Here is a 15,899-nt window from a genome sequence, read left to right on the forward strand (position 1 = left end):
TTAAATTTTTTGATTATTTTATATTGTATTTCCAAAAGTTTTTTGGGCTTTTAAAATTTGGGCCCTATAAACAAAAACAATAACGTTTTAATCATTCCTTTTATTCTCATAAGTGACTGAGAGTCACATCGTGCTATGGTTCGTTATAAAAACTCGTGGTACGATTAGGGTTAACAAATGATTAAAGAATTTGATTTAGTAATACCTAAACTGAAATATAAACCAATTGAAATTTTAAAAAATTCACGCTTTCAGTATTTATAAAGAAATTTGAAATAGACGGTTTAAATGCTTGGAAGTTCTAGTGTTAAGAAACAAACTTAATCAAACGCAGACAACGAAGAGGGGTAAGGATTATAATAACTGATTATAGAATAGAAATCTTGAGAAATATAAATTCATAATTATGACAAGATTCAATTGAAATTCGACTGATTTTATATTATTTATCTTATCGAAAAGGTGAGCCAAACGTATTATGTTTAAATGTGCTTGATTTGATCCCCATACACTGTTTTTTCAACTAAACCTATTTTTTTCTCGGAAACTATTGAGTTTTGGACCTATCACTTCTAACCCTTCACTGAGGTTTTTATTCAGTTTAGTAAATTGCACACGCCCTATCATGTGTGCGCAATAATTTTGCTACGCCCTATATATGTTCTTGGATTTTCATGAAATAGGCCAGTAAACTCAGTGCTCGAACTAAAAATCGATGCTGTTCTTCGATATGCTTCAAGAATTTCGAAGTAGAAACATTGATCGTTTAAAATTCAGATAATTTACTAATCGTCGCTTCTAGAGAAATTGTAACCTCTAAATTGCATTGAAGATGCTGAAAGAAATCTTCCTTTTAAGAATTATAACTAGAACAGTTCTACAGATATCAACGCGATAGAAACAACACTTTAAACATGCAACTTGGACAAACATTCCGAGAAATCATCGCAAATGGAACTTTGAAATTGGTATAATCTTGTTCCACGATTATACAAGTGTAATCTTGTTGTAAACAAGATTTCCCAGCGCGAAATTTGTTCTACGATACTCACAGGAAATGTTCTTTATTAAGAAATAAATATTAAGTACCTCTGTAAATATCACGCTGAAACATACATAGTTGCTGAAGTTATAAATTGTTATTGACCCGAATAATCTGCACGCGAGGTTTTACGAGCCGCTGCACTTGAACCGCAACCCTTCGGTTTGCCCGCTCGGGGAACGAACTATAGATTTGTAACAGATTTAATTGATCAAATATTTAGACTCGGAGTAATTCAATATATTTATTACCGACGGGTCTTTCTGTATTTCCAGCGAGTGTTGTTTAACACACGTTTGTTCCTCGTTAATTGTCGCACACAAGGGCAATTTCTAAGTTTTCTAAAAATCATCGATTTTGTAGACTTGTCTTGTTATTAGATAATTATTTATTTATTTGTCTATTACTTTATATACTTTGTCTTAACTGCTTCGTCGTCCGCAAAAGGGTTATTTTCCTGAATTCTTCTTTTCTGCATGTAATCACACCGGTTTCCGAGCGACTAATATTTCGGAGGAATTGTTAAGCGGTGACCAATACTAGGTGAAGAGTAAGAGACCGATGAGATTTCATTAAACGCCGATAACGCGTGTGACGCGGCGAACAATGGTCAACCACTTCTCAAGCAGGGTCCCGCAATTACTCTTGGCAGTCCTAATTAACTGAGATTAAGGGACTTTTAGCGTTGCCTGCTGGAAAGATTAAACTTCAAATCATACGCTTCCGGTGCTACGCCGTTTCTCCGTCAATTTAGCCGGTGCCGCTATGTAATTTGTAAAACTAAATACCTTTTAAAGCCGGTCGCGTACTACACCTTTGCTAGCCAAAATTGGACGCCTTAAGGTACACGAGACTGAGGAATTCCGTTCTATTCGGGGAAACAAACGCGTTCGCTCGGATATATTCAACGTGTTTCTTCTTAAACTTTGTGGATATTTGGGCGTTTTACATATTTTGTACATATTATTCGTATATATGTTCATATGGATTCTGTAGATTTTATATATATTATGTTATTTGTAATTATATAGATTTTATATATTTTGTATATATTTTTATATATAATTCTGTAGATTTTGTAGATCTTATGTATATTATGTATATTTGTAATTATACAAATTTTATACATATATGTAAATAATCTATATAAGTGGCATAATCTACAATTATAATCCATATTCTACGAGAATAGAAAACTCTACTATAATTCTAAAAAAATATCTTCTGCATCTTGTTAAAAAATGAATTCTACCGTCGTGCTGGGAGCCGAGATGCATGCAGATGTGTTTTGTAATTCACCTGCCTTGAAATTGTTAAAACAGTTTTTCTGCATCCTTTGTTCAATTTCAAAACGGAGTATGCAGCCGGAAATTTGATTCTGTTGTAAAAACGTGGATATCAAGAGACATTAAACATTTTCAATTTAACGAGAAGATTGTACGTTTGAAACGAAAATTTATTCAAAGTTAAGTCCATTGTATATTTAAAAACACGGGAAGTTGCAAAAATGAATTCACATTGTAATTGAACATTTGTTAAACATTACTGTAACGTTAACGATACGGTAATGTATGCAAGACAATTAAGAATATTTACTTTTTTATATAGCCCTAAATTTTGTCTATATCCATAAAAATATAGAAATGAAATATGAAGTTACATTTAAAAAATGACTAACTTCAAAATTTCAAAAAATATAAAATTATTTACTATTTTAGAATATAGCCAAGAAATAGCAATGAAGGTTATTATAATATAAACAACGAATATCATAGTTCGAATATATAATGCATATTTAAATTTTCAAATAATAGAAGAAATTCTATTAATTAAACATATTGGTATAAAACAATACGTCGAATACCGTGCGAATAAAACAAATCCATATATTTATCGAATAAAACCTCGCATTAGCCTACTTCTTTCGAGCAGAATAAAACAGCCGTTAAAAAAAAATGATAATTAAATATCAGCTGACGTTCCGTTATCGATTCCTCGGACAATTACGGTCACCATCGATTATACGAACATTAATCTTCTCGTCGATTCATCGAGCCAAACGCCGTTTTTCTATATCGAATCTATTAGGCGGAAATTACTTCGAGCAAGTATTTGCTGTGGATTTGGCTGTTATCCAAAGATTCTTGCTCGTCGGTCAGCTTTATCTCTCCGAACAGCAGAGAATTTTTAAAACGTCTAATTAGCTACTTGGGACAGTCTATTCATCACTCACTGGAAATTGAAAGCATTTTCTCAATGCATGTCCAGTAACATGTTCAACTTCACTTTTATATCGTAGAATGGTAACTTGGACATTCAAAAATACTGTTCTCAAGTATAACTAATAAATGGTTTATATTTAACCGTTTGGGTGCTGAGGGGCGCTATAGCGCTTCCGTCTATCAGTACCAATTATAATTTTCTTACTATGCTCTCCAAGAAATAAATCAAAGTAAATTTGAATAGAACAAGAAATACCAACAAACCAAGCCTAATTACCGTTACGATGCATCAAAAAACCAAAAATCGCCTTCGCAGATGCTAGGTGTTGCCCCGGTACATAAATAATCAACTAATAAAAAGAATAGTCTACAATTTCTTAACTTTTCGAATGATATTGCTACGTTACTGCAACGAAGTTTAACGTTGCACTCTGTTACGTTCAAAGGCGATTGTTGCTGCACGCGATAACTATGAATAGTTTTAAACCGCACAGAGCAAGCGTATTGCTTCTCTCTTGTGACTCGCAGTCAAAGGGTTAATGGAGTGCGTTTTACCTCGAGCAAATTTTGCATTCCTGATGTATGCTGTCACAGCTAAGTGAAGCACCTACAGAGAGTATCACCTATAGCGATACGTCGTTTAAAATTTACAGCCATCTTTCGGAAATCGTGAACCGCCTCGACTGCAATATTAACACGTTGAACGCTACGGGGGTCATCGGTGACCCCCAACCAAATCGAATTACTATAGTTCACTGAATGAAACGGCTACTAGGATTTGATATATGATGCATTTATAGAATTTTCTTTAATTTATCTGCAGAATTGTGATTTATGCAAATGTTAACACATACTATCAATCAATTTTTAGCAAATTAACTTGTGTTGTCCACGATTTTCAATGAGACCTTGTAGTATTTCGAGTAAAAAGTGTCAAATATTTTATGATTCTCTAATAAATTTGAACATGAATGCTATGGGAGTCAACGGTGTCCAACCAAATAGAATTACAGTCAAACATGTTCAGAAATTTACGAAATAGTGCGAAAGTGCTTTCAAACAAAAGAAATAATTAAATTACACATGGAATCATTTTACGAAAATTTAATTTCTCATACATGGAGAAATTTTCACAATGCACATGATTCACTGCTACTCGTCGTAGTCCAAAACGCGTATCTTCTTGCGATGAACTGGTTCAAAGTCGCTTTCGTCACTTGAAAAACAACAACGCCGTTGGAATTCATATACCGCATAAAAAAAAGTCGCATAGGAAAGGACCGCACAAAAACAGGTCTGACTGTACTATAGTTCACTCAATGAAACGATGATTATTCGACAACATTTTTGTATTATAAATAATGCTGCCTAATACGATGACATTCAGCTAGATGAACTTGCAACAATAATAATCAAATTCAATCAAATGATTCAGTATTATATCTTTCCCATTTTATGTGTTTTCCTCTATAAAATTTCACGGCATTCAACGAAATTTGTTTGTCGCAAATGTACGAACAATCCAATGTTTGTACAATAGAAATCCTATCGTGCTCGACTCGTAATTAAAGACGTGCAATTTGCGAGACTCTTAAGGGGTAGTAGAGTCACTCGGTTCAGAGGATCTTGTGATAATATGCACTTAAGTGGTTGCACATTATATGTATATCTTCCTTTTACTCGGTATAACAGTGACACGTTCAGTGACACGATTGCAATGTAATTGACCTATGAGTCTTTATCACGTATTTCTCAAAATATCGCTGACTATCAGACGTCACGTTTGGTTTTATATAATTCTCAGAATTTGGAGAAGGTTCTTTCCTTTAAGATTATCGATTTTCTCAACTTCTCTTTCTCTATTAGGTAATTTATTTTTCAATTCTGTTCAGAATTTTGTAATGTACACTGTGAGCAGCTCTAATTTAAGGTAACGCGGTGTAGGAATATAATTATAATACGTTTGCATAAAAGAGATTGGGGACAGAGTAAAAAACTCGTGCAAAGGGTCGAGTGACACATTAACGGTACGGTCTCCTAGACCGCACGCCTGTGCCGAAGTGACAATAATCCCACGTCCGTAATTACGGGTTAATTAATCTCAGGAAAACAAAGCTTGCAGTGTAAATACCTCGTTTGCGAATATTTTACGTGCAAATATTTTCATTGAACTTAAGAACGCCTTTCGACATGGATACAGAAAACATTAGCGACGTGAAATATTTATATATATATATATTTCGAAATACAATTTTAGTAATTGTTCAAACTACAGAATGGTAAGAATTATCACTATAACCAGCGAACATTTATTATGATTGACATATTATGCTAGTAAAATGTAGAGTAAAAGCGTTTGTCTTCATTAACTATATTAATAGTTACATTAATTTAGTAATATTTGATTGTCAATTTTGTTTGCACATATTCAATTGACATTAATTCTATGTACACATATTAAATTAATATTCCTTTCATTTACACACATTCAATTGACATTAATTTTATTTACACATATTCAATTAACACTCATTCTATGTACGCATATTAAATCTCCATTAATTCTATTTACACATAAAAAAATTAATATTAATTCTACTCACACCCAACAAATGAATATTAATCCTATTCACTTCGTTACCCCCAACTTCAGAGATTAGTGAACCCCTCGCCTCATATTAGTGCTAATGAAATTGTCCCCTCTTTACATTTTTGCTTACCATGCGCAACTCTTGCCCTACCGGCAATTGACGGCCAACAGCCGAGGACGATACGACACGCGCGCAGAACGAATCAATCAATCAGTCGACTTTACGCTCACTAGAACTTGTTACAATGAAAATATTTATTGCTCTATTTTTCAATCGCACGCGAACAACCCGTACGATTTTATCAGAGCTTCTATGCTTTGTGGGCGTATGCTTCGGAAAGGGTTCATCGCTACATAACTAAATTTTGGAAACAAGTCACTCTAAACGATCTGGATTTAAAAGTTGCGTAACAGCTTTTGTCGTTAAAGGCATCTATTTAATCCTTTGTAACGCGTAACTATCTCTTCGACAATGTTCAACGCTGGATTTGCTGACGTTTATTTTACACTTTATTCCGTTGGTTCTGGAAAACCACGTATTTAGTGTGGTGTATCAAATTTCGCACCATACATAGGAATAATCCCGTGTTCTAGAAAAAAGAAAAGAGAGAGAGAGAGAGAGTTTGTGTGTACGTTTGTTGCAAATGTACGAATAACCCAATGTTTGTAGAATATAAATTCTATTGTACTCGATTTGTAAGAACTCATGTCACTGATGACCCCAACTGAATCGAATTACTATAGATCATTCAACTGAACGACAATTATTTGACATTTCTATAGTATAAACAATGCTATAGAATGCGGTAACATTGAACAATATCAGCATGCAATAATAATACCGCAATTCAATCAGATGATTTAATATATTTTTTCCATTTTATGTGTTCTGCTCTATGGAATCGTGCTGTGTTCAACGGCATTCAAGAAAATTTGTTTGTTGCAAATGTATGAATTACGCAATATCTGTAGAATAGGAATTCTATTGTGCTCGATTCGTAAGAATACCATGTCACCGATGACCCCCATCTAAATCGAACTACTAGTTCACTCATTTTGCTCTATGAAATCGCGCGGCGTTCAACGTGTTAACTGCAAGAAGAAAAAAGATGAGAAAAAGGTGACATTCTTTTAACTTTTTTAACATTCTAAACTTCAAGTATAGTACATGTTTCGGGTGGTAGGATAGGAATTTTAGAGGTCCATTGTGGAAAACTATTTCAAGCGATGGAAAATACTTCGGAAACTTCTGCCACTAAATTCCTGCGAGATTATTGTCCACGCATTATCGATGAAATGCAGAATGAACATTGCATTTAAATTTTATGCATTCTCGAAGCTTTTTTGATTGAAGCTCGGAATACTTAAAAAGTATATACTACGGCCAAACAATTTTTTATTCAAAACGCGTGAAATTGTTTACGTGATCCATTCGACGAGAAAATTGTTCATTTATTCGAATCCGTGTTTGGATTGTTTTCTTTATACAGGGTGGACCGGAAATCGTAGTACAGCCGAGCAGAGGGTGATTCTATGTTAAAAAAGAAACAAAATATGTTGGTATAACATTTTATTATCTAATGCTCCGTTGTCGAGAAACTCAACGAAATTTTATGTGCAATATCTGCTCGTGAAGCTCGGTGTCTGTCCAAAAATGAATTTCTGGACATATATCCAGCGTTCGCGTACCGTTTGTGGACCGAAACGTATTGGATCGATATACATGCACGGAAGAAGTTCCCGAGGTATCAACTTTTTCATCATTATACCGAAACTTTCGCCGGTTTTCGGAAGTGGAATATATTATCCGATCGAACTCTTTCCACTTTTTATCATTGACGTGCCCATCCGCTACTGTTCTCACTTTAAGTTTCGATTCGATAGCGTTTACTTTTTTGTTCTTTCACTGTCATCTGTTGCAATTTGTTCATAGTCTTTCTTCTGGATTTCTTCATCTCATCGTTACGCTATAACATTGCAAAGTGAATACTTTAAAATTAATGTTTAGACAGAATTGATTATTTGAATGAATCAAACTTCCGAATTAATATTTAGAAAAAAACAACCAATTGAATTAATCAATTTTCTGAATTAATTTTTAGATGAAACCGACTAATTAAATGAATCCATCTTCCAAATTAATATAAGAATTAATAATAGAGTTAATCACTAGCCAGTGATCATAGTTGTAGAGTTAATCATAAAATTCAAGCCACTACAAAACGTTTGAATTCGGGAGAAAGAAAATAATCGATTCTCTCGGTGACTTGGTACAGGAAATCATTAAGCTTCACGATTCAATTAAAATACTTACATATTAAAATCATCTTTCGTGCACACGGAACAGTAACAAGAGGTTCAAAACAGTTTGAATAATCGGTTATATAGCAGTATCAATTTTTAATGAAGGCTATTCTTCGATTCGAAACATATTGGAAACAATAGGAGCAGTAATTGAACCAACTGTTTCAAGTTTTGTTGTCGAACACAATTTCTAGAGTATCGTGGATGACGCGAGAGAGCATTGGAATAAGGAACAAAGGAAGTAACAATTGCTCGAAATACAGTTAATACATTTTTCAATTTAATACCATCATACATTTGTAGACTTATCAAAGGAGACTTTTCCGTTTAGATATAATACTCCAAAAAACTCGAAGTCATAAATTTAAAGTCATTATTAAAACAAAGTAAAGTGAAGATGAGATACCAAACGAAAGTTTCATTTATTCATCATACCTCATAATTGTAGACAATTCGTTGCCTATTAACCTTTTCCAATGAACATCGAGATTTCGACGACATGAAATGTTCACATTAAGAAGATTAAATCGCAAACGAATGATTCAATTCACTCGAACAGCAAGAGAACCTGTAGTTTCCTTTTTCCTATCATTCAAGTAATAGATATGTAATTGAGCTTCATCCGCGGAAGGTTTTGGTATATCTCAAAGAACCTTCGTCCGCAAACGGTGAAAATGGCGGGACCGAAATCCGCTGACGCGCGCTCAGCGATCCGCCATTAGTACGCGTGGAACCCAGCCCACTGAGCAAACGTATACCTACGAAGTGTGTCAACAATGCAGCGAATCGACTCGTTCCCGTGTTTTCATTTGTATCGTGAATCCACGGGAGAGCCGGCGAAGGTTTCCAGCCTACCTAGAGCCAGCTTCTCAAGTAACTAGACTTTTCACTAGAAGCGAAACGCGGTATCTAGTATAGTTATCGGGAAACACGATACTTGAGAGCCATACCCTAAGACAAGTTCGATCGGTTGTCAGCTGAGCAAAGTGCTCGTAAAGCACTGGGATCTCCTTGAAAATCTTTTATTTATCAAACAGAACCTTGAAGTCCGTCTTCATGTACACTGTCGCTTATAAATATTAGGATATCTGCTGGTTTCACGAAAGATAATGATTGTTAATCGATGTTATGTTACTTTTATCAAGTTCTTTTTTATCCTTCTGGATGTCTTGTAAGTATAACCTGAGTCAGGGTGATTCTACGAATATAGGGAAGAAGAAAATTAAGAAAACTGCATTGGGACTGCTGTGATTATGAGAAAAATGAATTTGGAAGTATGATTTAAATATGGTTTATACTACAATGTTTAATTTATTCTGTTCAATGCTTGTTCTATGACTTCTTTCATAATTGTACTTGATGGAACTAGCTTATGGTTAATAACTTGATCGTTAAATTTATCGTTGTTCTTGATTTTGGTCTCATTTTGATTTATAGAGTCGGTGCAAGTCAATTTGAACCACCTATGGAACACTCTGTGCAATACAGTTGATTATAAGGTGGGTCTGTATCAGTAAAGGAAATAGGAACAATGTTGGAGATCATAAATTTTAACAAATAGAGAAGCAAAAGCCAATCATGTAGTTTTAGCTGCGAATATTTCAGTGAATAAAATGGAAAATGAAGTATTTTTCAATGCATGTTCTCAAAAACACATGATACTACATGATCAACAACTTTACAATCTTACGATTTACAACTGTGTTACAACTCTGTATTCCTTATAGTGACTCGATGTCCGTGCATCAACTAGTTCCTTTTCTGTAATTGTTAGCCTGACCTTTCCTAGCGGTCGCCTCCTCGAACATCAAATTTAGGTCGCAACATAAAGCGAAACTCGATTTTAACCCTTAGATTCCCGGGACCATGTAATGGTACATAACATGAGTCTCATTTGTCTTTTCTCCTGAATAAATGTATGTTGTCAACTTTAACAGCATCATTAAAATTTTAACTAGTGGTTCACTCGAAATTGATCAATATCATACAAAGATCTGTACATAAGAATAATTCAGGTGACTTTTTCGAAAACGATTCCTTTTACTGATAATATTGAAAATAACATAATAATATAATTCATATTAAAACTATATTGACAAAGAAGCACACCTGTGAATAAAACTGGTTGCGGTCAGAAGGTCAATAAGTTTCAATATCTCACATATTGATGCATTATACAAAGTTCAATATTAAATATCACATTTTATAGTTTCATTGTATGAAATCGAGTGGTGAGTGAGACTCACCTTTCGAGCGCAAAGGGTTAAACATCCAGAGTTTCACAGTGAAATTGTTTCACGAGGTTGGAACTTACTAGTTCATTTCAACGCAATCATCGAATACTTCAAGAAGGTGTATCCACGAATGTAGAAGAAATTTTACGAAAGAAACCGTAGATTAACACTACAACAGGTAAATCAACTTTGGAAATTTTTCTATGGAAACTCCAACAGTGTTACTACAATTGAGCTTTCTATTGATTTACAATTCAGTTTGCCTGTCGCTGAATCAATTTCTGAAGTAATTTCTCCGAGAATTATCTGCTGTTTCTAATAATGGTTAACGAAGCAATCAGGAATGGGTGATTTTGACCTCTTTGGTAGTTCCAGCGTTAATAATACGAATCGAATGAAAAGATCGCTGCTTCTCAAAAGACGTGTTTCTAAAGAAGAAGTATCGTGGAAAAACGTAACTTTCACAGGTGTGAGTAAATTTAATATTTCCGGCTCCGATGGACGTAAATTGATACGGCGTAAAGCGAATGAAGAGCTTTGTTCTAGAAATATCAGGTCAACCATGTAACGCGGTGGGGAAGCTGTAATGGTTTAGGATTGTGTTTCGGTGGCTGCGATGGACGAATTATATTTCGTTGACTGAATTTTACATGGAAACTAGATTTAGTTTAGACTACGACGAAATTGATGAAAAAGCGTTATTAATACGAGCATATTTATTACGACACGGATAAAACCCACGCAACGTTTAAGAATATTTATTCTACAATCTTGAAATACTGTTGTGTAGTATTTCACAATCGCAGGATTCTAAATCTATCGAGAATTCGTAAGATCGTTTGAATCACTGAATTTATAAATGATACACAGCAGTAAATGGCGTCGCAAGTCCAAACAGTGTTTCAACTTGAAATATAATCACTAATCTCATTCCCCAAGTAAATAGAAGAACTTTAATCGGAAGAATAATGAAGATAATCAATGCAAGGGGTCATACGAGACTTTGTCAATTGTAAAGGTCGTCGCAAATGATTCAGAAGATCAAACAGAGTGAAGGAAACATTTTGTTAACTCGCACCCCGAGCCATCTCAGCACCCCTGTGAAACTTTTCAGAAAAATGACCAGGAATCGCGCCATATTAACGCTTTGCGGACGAAGATTCTTTGAATTGTACAAGACCTTCAGCAAATAAAGCTGAATTATATATCAAATGCTTAATTAATATAAAAAAAGAAAACTTTGCGATGATCTCTTGCTGTTCGAGTAACTAAATCAATCGTCTACAACTTAGTCTTCCAAATACGAAAATTTCATTTCGCCGAAATGTCGACAGTCGTCCGCCAAAGGTTAACCCTTTGCACTCGGAAATTTTCCACTATCATTATTTAACGTTTTCCGATAAAACGTAGATGACGTTGTTTGAAACTAACCAATGAAAAACATACATAACTCAAGAAAAAGCTATTTTGCTCGAATATTTCCAATATCGATGTATTATACGAAGCTAAATGTTATATATGACCTTACAGTTTTCCTATATAAAATCAACCGATGACTGACAGTCACCTCTCGAGTACAAAGGGTTAACCCTTTACCTATTTTTATCCTAAGTCGATTTTCTGTCGATTAGTTTATGATTCGAGACGAGTAAGTCAAGTAAGTAAGAATGTAACAAAGACAATGGAAGGAGAGATTGCCATAGGCAAACAAGTATGTAAACATGCCAATGAAACTTTGAATATTTGATTATCACATGGGATACTAAAATTCTATAATATTTACTGATGGGAGCAGATATAACATACGGGACATGGTTGACAAAACAATACAGTATGGCGAGCAAAAAATATCGAGCATGAGAGAACGCAGCGACTGTAAAGCACGATAGAGGATCAGTCACAGCTTACGATTGTATGAGTGCAAGCGGCTTTGTGTTTCTGTTTTATCGATAGCACCATAAACCATACACTGTATTTTGATATTTTAGAGAATGGTTTCAAGCCGATGGAACAAAACGAGACTACAACAAAATTTTACTGTAAAATAATTGTATTTTTTGGTGAAATTCGAACTGTGGTATCAAGGTATATACTCGATAGTGTGTAAATAATGTAACATAATGTACAATGTTCTTAGAGAATATCTTGGAGAGGTGATTAGAAAATGAAAAATGTGTCAGAGAAATGCAATATAATTTTTAATGTAGCAAGTAATGTATGTAGTGTAATTATAAGTAAGAATTTGGATAGATTATGAATAATTAAGGTATAAAATGTGGTGTTCTTGTGGGTATGGTAAATATAGCAAGAGAATTGATTTAATGAGAGTTTAATAGGATTTTTATTCTACTAATTTTTTTAAACAATTATACAGATCTTGGGTAATTTCGATAATAAAATCTAATAGCAGTATATGTAGACTTCCTATAAGTGAAAACTTCGGATAAATTATGATTAATTAGAGTGCAAAATTTAGTTTTTGGGAGAATGCTAAATATAGCTAAAGAAATAGTTTAATGAGAAATTAATAGTACTTATTCTACTAATTTTTTGAAACGGTTATAGAATGGTCCTTGGGTAATTCTGATTTGATAAGAGAACTGAGAGAAGTCTATATCTTCATGAATATCTACAGTTTAATTATTAACAAGTAGAATAAACGAAGTGATTAATAACAAAAATGGTGCTACACATTATCAAAAACTGTATTAACTTTATTTTCCACTAATTGGGAGCTAGCAACTCCAAAATGGAGTTGTGGACATGTGACCTCGGCCACAACATTGAGGTTAGGGCAACATCGAAATTACAACTGAATTATGTGATTGAATATTGACTTGTAATCAGATCGGTGAGCGAATATAAATTTATTTTCGCGTTATAATCTTAACCAAACAACAGAGAATTATATAATTATAATAATTACTTCAATGCGTGTTAATCCGTTTTTAATCCAAAAATTACTTGGAACAGTAACGACACCAATAACGTAGATGAGAAATGTTACTCGCAATTGCAGCTCCGCGATTAATTTAAAAATAATTATACGGAGAGACTTCACTTGTAAAATATGGAAATTGTTCGTATTGTCCACGAGACGGTTTATATTTCAAACAGAAAGTATTTTCGCATTCATTTTCCTAATAGAGTACGAAATATCTTAATATAAACATGAGATTTCACATATAAAACACTTATTTAATCGCACGATCTATTTTTTTTCATTTTTAGTTTATTTGTCTTACGCGCAGACTGCGAATTATACGTAATCATTACGAAAGTGCATAAAATATGATAACTTCAGCAGAATTGTAGAATATTATTTAATTTTCAATTTATCATTTTATTCCTGAGAGGACTATTTATTGAACATTAATTAAAATCATTTCAGAACATCCTGATTTTGCATAAAGATCCGCAATCTACTCGTAAGATTCGCTTCTTTGTTCATTCACATTATTATAATCTTCGAACGTGAGCTCCCACAAAGACGGATTTGTGTTATTAAGTCCAATGGATTCTTCTGAGGAAGGATCACTTCAATTATTCTTTTCCATGTTAATCATACGACCCTTTCGATCGGGCTGAAGAGACAGGCTGAACGAAATTAAGAATGTACATACTAATCAATTGAATTTTATTCGATCTACGCAGTCTTCGATTTTGCATCCTCGATTCCCTTTTGTCTCAAGGATCACTTTCTTAGCAATTGTATGTATCATCTGTTTTCCCACAGCCCTAGATACATTTCAAGCTTTAACCCTTTGCACTCCGAACATGTTCGATATCTTAATATTTCATTTCTGTTGAGAATCTTTCAGGAACAGAAATAAATTATATTAACATTCTCTAAGATAATAATATTCAGAAATGGCGAATTTATAGGTCACAGAACAACAGAGAAATTATAGAACAAATCTATAGATACTTTAATACGCTTGTTTATTCCAAAAAAAACTGTCTTTCTGTTACAACAAAGAAATCCCAAAAACAATAAAACAGGCAATGATAGATTAGAAACTGATCGACAATACTCTAAAATCAAAAAATACTACAAATCATAAGAAAATTGTATATTTTCCACTCAAATCTCTAATGTAAGCAACAAATCATTCCTTGATTTAAACTTTAGCGACACAGTGTTTATTCCATTGTTCTATCAATTGTTATTATTCCGATAACAACTGTCACACTCAAAGCACAAAAACTCCAATATTTCTTACATTAGTATTACCCGCTATCACGAGATTTTCAAACATAAATAGCGAACCTTTGACTAGTTAAAGAGAATTCCGCCTTAGCGCGTTCAAGCGGATTTTGGTCGCCAAGCATCCGCGTTTTTTCTTCCGCTCTAAATACGCCGCGATCATTTAAACGGCTGCAGATGCATGTGCGACCGACTTGTCGCTATAAATGTAATCTGTTCCATTTTTTTTCGCAATTCGATTACTGAGTGTTATCGTGGAATATAACTCGAAAGTAGTAAACGATTAATTGTAATCATATTGTCACCGTATTTCGAACCGTACATTGCATTGTACTATACATAAATAAGCCTATAATAATAACTGTTCGAAATTAACGTTTCATTAAAATTATAGTATGGTTATTAGGCTCGTTAAGTTTGATTTTATATTCCTTATGAGATTATGAAACGAAAAACTTCAAAATGAAACGAAATACTTTAAAATTTCATGAAGATGTGATATTTCAGTGAGACATCGTAAATAATTTTGCTTACGCAAAGGAAATATTGATACAAACTGCAGTTTCCTCCTATTTTCTGCGAAACACGGAGTACGGAAAATGAATATTGATTTCAGAAAGGTTTTTATTCATCTCCAGTCGGTGTACAAATTTTCCGATAGTTTTCATTCTCATTTCCTCTGTTTCAAGTATTGAAAGTTTTTCTAATATTTCGGCTTACAAAGTTTTTCTCTAAGTTTCACATTAAAGTGAACAAACGTTACTTTATTTATTATTCTCCATTATTGTTGTTGCAATGTTAATGTTTCCTTTGAGTATCGTCCATTGCTCTATGCTATTTCCTTAACTTCTTAAGGAAATAATTTATTTATTTAATATACAGGACACAATCATTTTTCTCTTTTTATTTAATATACAGAACACAGTAATTTTTCTTTTTCTATCTAACACACAAAACACAATAATTGTTGTTTTAATTAATATACAGACCATAACAATTTTTCCTTTTTCATTGAATATACAATAATTTTTCTTTTTTCATATAATATACAGAACACCATAATTTTCCCTTTTCTATTTAATATACAGAATACAATAATTTTTCATTTTTCATCGAATATACAGTAATTTTCCTTTTTTCATGTAATATACAAAACACCATAATTTTCCCTTTTTTATTTAACATACAGAATACAAGAATTTTTCTTTTCTATCATTAATTCAGTACAAGTGCATTAATGACCAATTTCCTTATTTCGAAAGAACTTGTTTCTGCCTCTAAACACGTACCTTCTATATTC

At 33.4% G+C, this 15,899-nt stretch overlaps 1 protein-coding gene across 16 annotated transcripts in view; it reads right to left on the minus strand.

Moving 5' to 3' along the window:
• LOC116431829 (uncharacterized) overlaps positions 1 to 15,899 on the minus strand; it is a 223,503-nt gene that overhangs the window by 134,174 nt on the left and 73,430 nt on the right. The gene's annotated exons all lie outside the window — the stretch shown is intronic.

This window comes from Nomia melanderi, chromosome 3, assembly GCF_051020985.1.
Source record: "Nomia melanderi isolate GNS246 chromosome 3, iyNomMela1, whole genome shotgun sequence".
Classification (NCBI taxonomy): Eukaryota; Metazoa; Arthropoda; class Insecta; order Hymenoptera; family Halictidae; genus Nomia; species Nomia melanderi.